We start from the raw sequence: 8,071 nt of genomic DNA, 5'->3' as shown, positions 1-8,071 counted from the left end.
CATTCCTTTTTTTTTTTTTTTTTTTTTTTTTTTTTCCTATCATCAGGCATACCTACAGGTGCTTTATTAAAATGACGTTGGGTGGCTTTTAAAAAAAAAAAAGAAAAGCTACTTGCTGTTTAGGTTCAGACCATATATCTCTTTTCTTGCTGTGCATTTGCATTTAATTCACTGTTTAATATCAAGCAATGAAGCAAGAGAAGCGCAGGTTAGTTTTTCCCAGGCCTGCTTCCGCTTCACCCCAGTTCTCTCACAACTAGCACTGTGCTCCGCTAACGCTTCTCGGTAACGGTCATTTTAAAGCAGAAGTAAGGAAAGAGGATAGTAACTCAAATTAGAGCTGCAGTTCCAGAGTAATATTAAGCGATCTAACATGACTCCTGCTAGTACTGTTATATTATATCAGCTCCTGCCAACTCTTGTTTCATGGCTACTGGTGAGAGGATGCTCCTGTCCTTGCCCTCTCTGTAAAGAGGACACCGCGCTCCAGCCGACACTGCTACAGGTAGGGGCTCACTATTACTCACAGCCAACGTCTTAGACAGCAGCAGCGTTTCAGCCTTGAGCCTCTGCCTGGAAACTACTTAACTTCATCTTTTTAAAAAAATAATAAAAAAAAAAAGCAAAAGACAAAAAAAAAAAGCAACCGACCTTTAAACATATTGTCAATCACATGGGAAATGTTCAATGGAATATCTGCATACTAATTACCTCTAATCGACAATATGTATTTTCTGTAGTTTACTATAGAGTTTTATTTCATCAGTAACATACAATGAAAAAGAAACGCATTTAAACCAGTCTGACCCTTAGGCGTTTAGTTTGCTGATGATAGATTTGAACTTTTAATAGGATTTAAAAAAAAAGAAAAAGATTATATGGGGAAAGTCTTGTTAAAAATAAGTATTTCCAACAAAATGTAATATAAAATAATTTTAAAAGCTCATAGGAGAATAATTTATTGTTCGAGTTTTTAACAAGATATTGACAAAAAAATGTTGTTTTGTTTTCGTTTTCATTTTCTTTCCATGAAACTGTGATATTTTTTTTTTCAACTTCTGAACGCGATCACGACCCCAGCAAGGGTGAGCTAAAGCTGTGCGGTTATGAGTTGTATTTAAAACAAACATTTTTCTTAAAAGCTGTATAAAAGATGTATGTTTATCAGATCAATTTTTAAGAGTGGAGGCTTCACACCAGTGAAGGGAGTTTGGTAAATGGTTCGATATTTTTTAAACTTGCATGTAAAGCTAAAACAAAACGTGTTGAGTGCTTACCAATTCCGGCTACCAACTTCAAGCTATCGGAAGTTTGGCAGTAGTCTCACGATGATTTGTTTCGGTATTTTTTTTCATTTGTTTTACTTTGGGGGATTTTGGGGTTCTTTCCTTTTTCTTTTCTTTTCCCTCTTTTTTTTTTTTTTTTTTTTGTAATTTAAGTTCCTATTTTTGGTCGTTGAAACTGCACTTCAGTGAGCAGAAAAATTGCCAAGCAAACTAATGGCTGTAAAAGCATAAACTGCATGTGTGGGCATCAATTACTGAGCCTCATTTTAATGAGGTGTTGTACAAAGAGTTTTAATACATTTTGTAAATAAAACTGTAAAGAAAAAAAAAATAAGAAGCCCGCTGATCTTTTCACCAGAGGAGAGAGAGTCCCTACCTACTGATGATGTCCCTTTGGCCAGGCAAGCCTGGCTGTCTCTATTTGGGATGCCCCACAGGTATTTATTTTGGGGCCAGACGGTGCCTCGGGCCGTGGAGGTGCCACCGATGCTTCACCCACAACACTGAGCCGAGGACACTGCTGGGAAATGCGTATTTCTCTCTTGGCACCCTGCAAACAAACTAATTTTTTTTTTCCTTGATGAGTGAAGCTGGTTGATTTTGGCTGGGTGCCCTGTGGGGAGGGGGGAAAGGGGCAGGGGAGAGCCCCCGGGGCTGTGGCCAGGGCAGGAGATGCTATGTCCTCTGTGGGTAAATAAATTCCTCAAACGTTGACTCTACAGGTCCCACATTTTCAGCAGTGCTTTAAAAAAAAAAAAACAAAAAAACAAAAAAAAACCCCAAACTTCACCCAACAGTGCGGCTAATCCCGACTCTTGAGTTCACCTCATCCACAATTGGTTCTTCCAAGTCGCCACAAACTGTGAACCATAGTAATGCTGGTATTAAACAGCCGGTGTGGACCCAAATCACACCCCAGCAGGGGCAGCCCCTCCAGGGGTACCCCTGGCCCAACCAGCCTGGTGGTCCCCATCAAAAACCAGCTCCCACTGGGCTCCTTCTGGGGGCCACGGCGGGTGACGCTCCCCTGTGAGCACCCAGCGCCTGCTGGGGCTGAGCTGGAGCAGCGCAAGGCTTCGCTCCGATGGCTGGGAATGTAAAGATCAACTCCTGAAAATGCAAAAATCCAACAGCGAAGGTCCTAGGCGGGCAGGTAGCAGAGCAGGGGGCCATGGGACCCGAGCGACCCATTTGGTACCTGCTGGGCAAAGCACACCTTGGCACCCAACCGGAGTGACCCCACAGTGGTGCCACTGGCTGTGGGGAAAAAAACAAACAAACAAACAAACAAACAAAAAACGTGTGTGACAATGACTTTGGTACCTTTCCCAGGCCAGCACCTGGTGCCTGGTGGTGGGTCCTGGCCGTGGGGCTGCTGAGCCCAGCCCTGGGTGCTTCTTGTGTGTGAGCGCAGCGGTGGGACGCAGGGGCTAAGCCCAGATCTGTGTCTTCAACAATAGCAAAGTAAGCTCAGGAAGAAGCAAGGGCTAAGTAAGCGCAATAAACAACAATTATTTGACCCTAAACCATCCTGCAAAGCTGAAGGCCTCAGATGGTTTTGGGGGGAAGAGCACCATGCTGGGCTCCACACGCATGTCCAGCACAGGCAGCAGGGACACAAGCCTATTTATATGTAAAGCACCCACACAATGAACGCAGGGAGGCATGAAAAAAAATACTGTCCTGTCTTGTAGCCTTCATTTCATGCTCAACACGTAGTTCATCATGGGCGGGTTGCATTTTTCTAGAGAGCCACCTTGACCTGCTCCCCACCGCCCGACAGCCGCGCACAGCCCTGCACTAGCCCTGGGGGTGAGCAAACGATGCTCCCAGCCCCACGTACCTGCCAAAATGTGCTGCTGGGAACAGAGCTTAATTTGCCTGCTGAGCCCCAGCACCAAACTGCTAGGGTGTGAGCGAACCGGCCGTGGCAGACCGAGAGCCAGCCCTGGCCCTGTGTGAGCAGCCCACCGGTGCCGTGCTGCCCTGCCGGGGTCACACCGAGCACCCGATCCTGGTGTTAAGTTTTGCTAACAAATAAATACTGAATGAGGCAATTGGGGCTGGGGCGAAGCGGCATGCTGGGGAGCCCCGGCTGTCTGGGATGGGGACAGGGTGGAGGACAGCCCCGCGCGGGTCCATGGCCACGAGGATGAGGCGCAGGAGCGGGTCCTGCCATCCCAGGCCAGGCTGTGGAGCCTCCCCAGGCTGCAGGGATGGTGCATGTTGGGCCAAAACCTGGATTTTTGCAACATCCACTGCAGCGAAGGCAGCAGAGCTGGTGCAACAGCCCTGGAAGGCAGTGCTCTAACAAACACATCCCAAAGTGACTTTGCTGCTAGACTTTGTTGGGGGGAAATAATAGAAGGAAAAATTCAGAGAGTAATTCATCCAGTTTCCAGAGCCATCAAGTGGGAGCAAAAGGACCTCAACCGTGTTCAAGTTCAGACCTAAAAAACCCAAACCCATAGCAGCTCCTCCTCACAGCAAAAAGAGCCCATCTGACAACAAAATAAAATAAATAATAATAAGCTGTAACACAAACCCCACTGTAGTAGCATGGCATAGTTTTCCTTCCAATGTTTTGTGCGAAGCACTGCAACATTATTTTTTTAAAAGATTATTATTTATGGTTATTAAAATAATAATAAGTCATGGTTATTAAAATTAAATTACAAAATGTCTTTGGTGCTCATATTCATCATCTCAGTCTGGAAAATTGACTCTATTTTGCAGGCAGCAATACATAAACAAGCTCTGGATAATGTTAGCTCTATTCAATTAAACTAAAGGATTTAAGTACAGAGATAATATTTTCATGGATATTATAAATTTCAAAGTAATATTAACTCAGAACATAATACATCTAAAATTGGTATCAGGGAGGACAGTGCCCACAGCAGCAGCAGCGCCCACACCCCAGCACGCTGCTAAGCTGGACTCGGTGTCCCCACGGCACCAGGGGCTGCAGAAAAGGCCCCGGCTGGCATCACGCCATGGGCTAACATCAGCGGGGCCGGGGCAGCGTCTCTCCCAGCCCGGTAGCCCCACCACCACGGTGGGACCCCCCCCTCTCCTGTGTGGTGCCCTAGGGGGAGGCAGGTTGGGCTAAAATCCACCCTGCCCAACACCCCAGGCCTGCTCCGGCTCTGTGCTCGGGCTTTTCTGACTTATTTCATCAGTCATCAATAGAGGAATTATTGAGACTGGTTTTTAATGTGGCAGCATTGCTGCAACAGCATCAACAAAAGCGTTTTCCAGCTTCCCCCGCATGCGGGCACGGCTGCCCCGCGAGGCGAGGCGCAGCCGGTACCCAGCGAGGAGCCTGAGCAAAGGAGCTGCCGTTACACACCTTACAGCCAGCGTAACAGCAAAACCTCTGCCCCTTCCCGGCTACCAGGCTTTCCACTCCAGTCTGCTGCCTAGTGTAGTTGATAAAACTCGCTGGAAGCACCTGCGTCACTGGTTTTGCTGGACGCCGTGGCACCGGCAGACTGATGTGCTGGGTGGCGGCTCATCCATGGGCTGACACGAAGGGCAGGATAATGAAACCTCCGTGCGCAGGCCAAGTACTATTTATTTATTGCAGTTTCTAACGTTGAAGTGTTAGCCCTAAATTATATATGATGGCTATGGCATTTTAGGATGACAGGGCATCTTACAGAAGAGCAAGAGGACAAGATCCCGCGCGGCAGTAACTTGTAATCAGCAGAGCAGGAGGAGCGGGGAAGGTGCCGTGAGAAGCGATGGAGCACGGGGCAGGGGAGAGCAGAGCCGAGGAGGAGCAGAGGCTTTCCAGCAGCGCATCATTTCCAGCTGGTGAAGAGGCTGTTGACATCTCCACGCAGACAGGCAGAACTGACACGGAAAGGTGAACGCGGAGCCAATTTGTAGCAGCAGGTGAGGATCAAACCCAGGATGAGTGGTGGCACCTGGGCCTGCCCCAGCAGACAGTTACGGGGGAGTCTCCCATCATCTATTTTGTTGTGGTTTCAGGTCATTCTTACTTTATTCTAGTTTGAGGCGGTGTGAAAGAAGCGGTGAGGAGCCGAAGGCGGCAGCAGAAGACGAGCCAAAGCCAAAGGGAGACGTCTTTGAGGAAGGGCTGGGGAACGTGGCGGGTGATTACAGAACTGCCCCAGAGCGGGGACCCACACAGACACCCCAGGAACAGGGCTGAGCTGGTGACTGGTCCACAGCGGGTTAACAGGGCTCCACGCACGCACCCCTGGCCTTGATGGCAAGGAAGGGGTAAGGCGCATCATAAAGCCTCTAAAAAATGCAAAACACAAACCACAGCCACGATGCTGGTAATGACTGGTGCTTTAGATAATGTTTAGCATATAAATAAAGTAATTGACCAATTAATGAGCACATGGCAGATGCTTGATATGCTGTAACGGGTAGGAAAATGTATGATAGAACACAAGAAATTGATTAAAGGACTAGAAAAGCGGAGCTGCAGCCTGCGAGCTGCTGCAGGGCAGGTTTGGGGTCCAGGCCACAAGTCGGGGGACGGGGACAAGGGGTTTGGTCCCCGCTGCAGAGACAGAGCAGGGCCCAGCAGACACCGAGGGTAAGGGGATAACGCCAGAAAGCCGTGGGCCCGGCCAGCTCCCTGCCATGGCTCCATCTCCCTGGTGTGAAAAACAATATTCCCCCAAGCCCAGCATTGTGTTTGAGTTTAAACCAGGAGATGGCAGCCACCAGGAGACCGTGGCGAGGGAGTCGGAATGGTGTCCGTCTCCTTCAAGCACAAGAAAAAAACCGCTTTTCAAGCCGAGAGGCTGGAAGCCGCAGGCCGCAGGTCCCTCTCTCCACACGCTGCCCGTTGTTCGGAGCAACACTGACATGCAGCGGCCGGTGAGGGCGGGAAACGCTGCCTTCCTACTGCTGTCCCTGTTTTTTTTGGGGGGTCCCCTCATCCTAAACCCGGTTCCGGGCTGAGCTGGAGCCTGGGGGCCGCGAGGCCTGTGAGGAACTGAGCCCTCCCCCAGCCAGGCCAGTTAGGCCCCAGTTACAGCCCAGTACACAGCCCCCGCTGGAGAAAGGTGGGTCCCAGCCAGCCCACCTCCCCATTTCTACCTCAACAGCACCCTGGTTTTTGCACCCAACTCAGCCAACTCTTTCCCACCAGTGCTGCCGCGACAACTTTCAGCGCAGGGCTGGCATTTTTCTGAGGGGGAGAGGTGTTTGCTGTGTGCTCAGGGAGCAGATTTTAATATCGTTCGAAGCTTTTCAACAAATATTGGATTTGAATTCCAAATATGGGCTGAGCAGGCTAATTACCAAAAACCTACAAAATTAATGTAAGAGCCACAGTTTGATCTGAGGCAAATAAATATAAATGGTATTTATTTAATATTCCCCTGCACTTTAAACAAGGGAAGTTTGCCATATTCAGGCAAAATAGCTTATTATAAAATAGCTGAAGCTGTGACCTATCGCAGATGCTGCAGATTACACAGAGCGATTAGAATATCAAATCAGACAGGCCATGCCAGAAATGGCGCTTAGCTCCTGGTGCTTTGTACTGGGCTTTCCCCAGGGCCATGGGCCAGCGTGGCCACAGGCTACCCCCCGGCTCACCCCCCCCCCGCCAGGCCAGCCCTATCTGTTCCTCCCCACAACCTTCAAATTTAGTCAATGGGGTTGATGAGCATGCCGGTGGCTCTCATAGCTCTGGAAACAGAGTCCTCTTCTTCCCGTGCTTTCCCCAGCCCTCCAGGACTCACTGACACACCACACCCCCCCCCCAATTCCCAACTCCAGGTCTCTGGCCTTCCCCCCAGCCACGAGCTGTACTCGAGATCCAACTCCCACCGCCAAACAGCCCTAAACCCTCACTGATGGCTCCACACACGCAGCTGAGCCCCAGCAGAGACCCACGCGGGGAAGAAGGACCAGCTTTCTTTTGGAAAGTTGTCTTGGGGGAGAAAACCCTCCCATAGCCCTGAACGTGGCGAGAGGCTGTTCCCGTGGCCCCTCTCAGAAAAATCAGGATGTTGCAGGGCACAGCCAAGTTATCCCAGCTACAGCACGTGCTTTCACAAACTTTAGTAATTCCCTCCTGCAATTTGCTGCTGGCGTATCGCTGCGCTTGCCGCACCAGGGTCAGCGTAAGCATCCCGCATCCCTCCTCCTCTCCCACTGCTGCAAGCATTCAGCGGGCATCACTGGTGGGGGACGAACCCTCCCATCAGGGTAAGTATGCCATTCCTCAAAGCTGAATTTTAAATTATTGTTTCGATTCCCATTTAAGGGTCTGGGCTGACAGAGAGTCTCCTGTTTAGGTTGGAAATTACACTATATTCAGAGATACCCAGGGTGACCTTTTTCTTTGGCCAGCTCCCACCCCGTCTCGGCGTGCCCAGCCGGCTGCCATGCGCACAGTCAACCAGCCAAAGCCTCATCCCATTCGCACTCCAGTAAATCCCAAGGACTAGAGTGACTTTGATGGATGTATTTCATTTTAGACTGCCCTAATGAGTTAATTAAAAGCACCTGAGTATTTAGCTTGGTTACTGTCCTTTTTAGTAATTCTTCCTCACCTCTAATTAGCTGGGTAACTCTTACCTGATTCCCTTCCCAATTTGTCTGTGTCTTTCTTGCACTGCAGGACAAGTTTTTGTAATCTTCCCCAATTCATTCAGAAATAGCCTCTAATTAATAAGGACAACGCTAATCAGAAGAGTTTTACTGAACAAGTCTATAAGCATTACAATTTCTTAATAATCAATACTTTCAAATACAGCCACCAAGATGACACCCTCTGTCCCAAATCC

The sequence above is a fragment of the Accipiter gentilis genome, chromosome 24 (assembly GCF_929443795.1).
Source record: "Accipiter gentilis chromosome 24, bAccGen1.1, whole genome shotgun sequence".
Classification (NCBI taxonomy): Eukaryota; Metazoa; Chordata; class Aves; order Accipitriformes; family Accipitridae; genus Astur; species Astur gentilis.
This window is presented reverse-complemented; position numbering follows the sequence as displayed.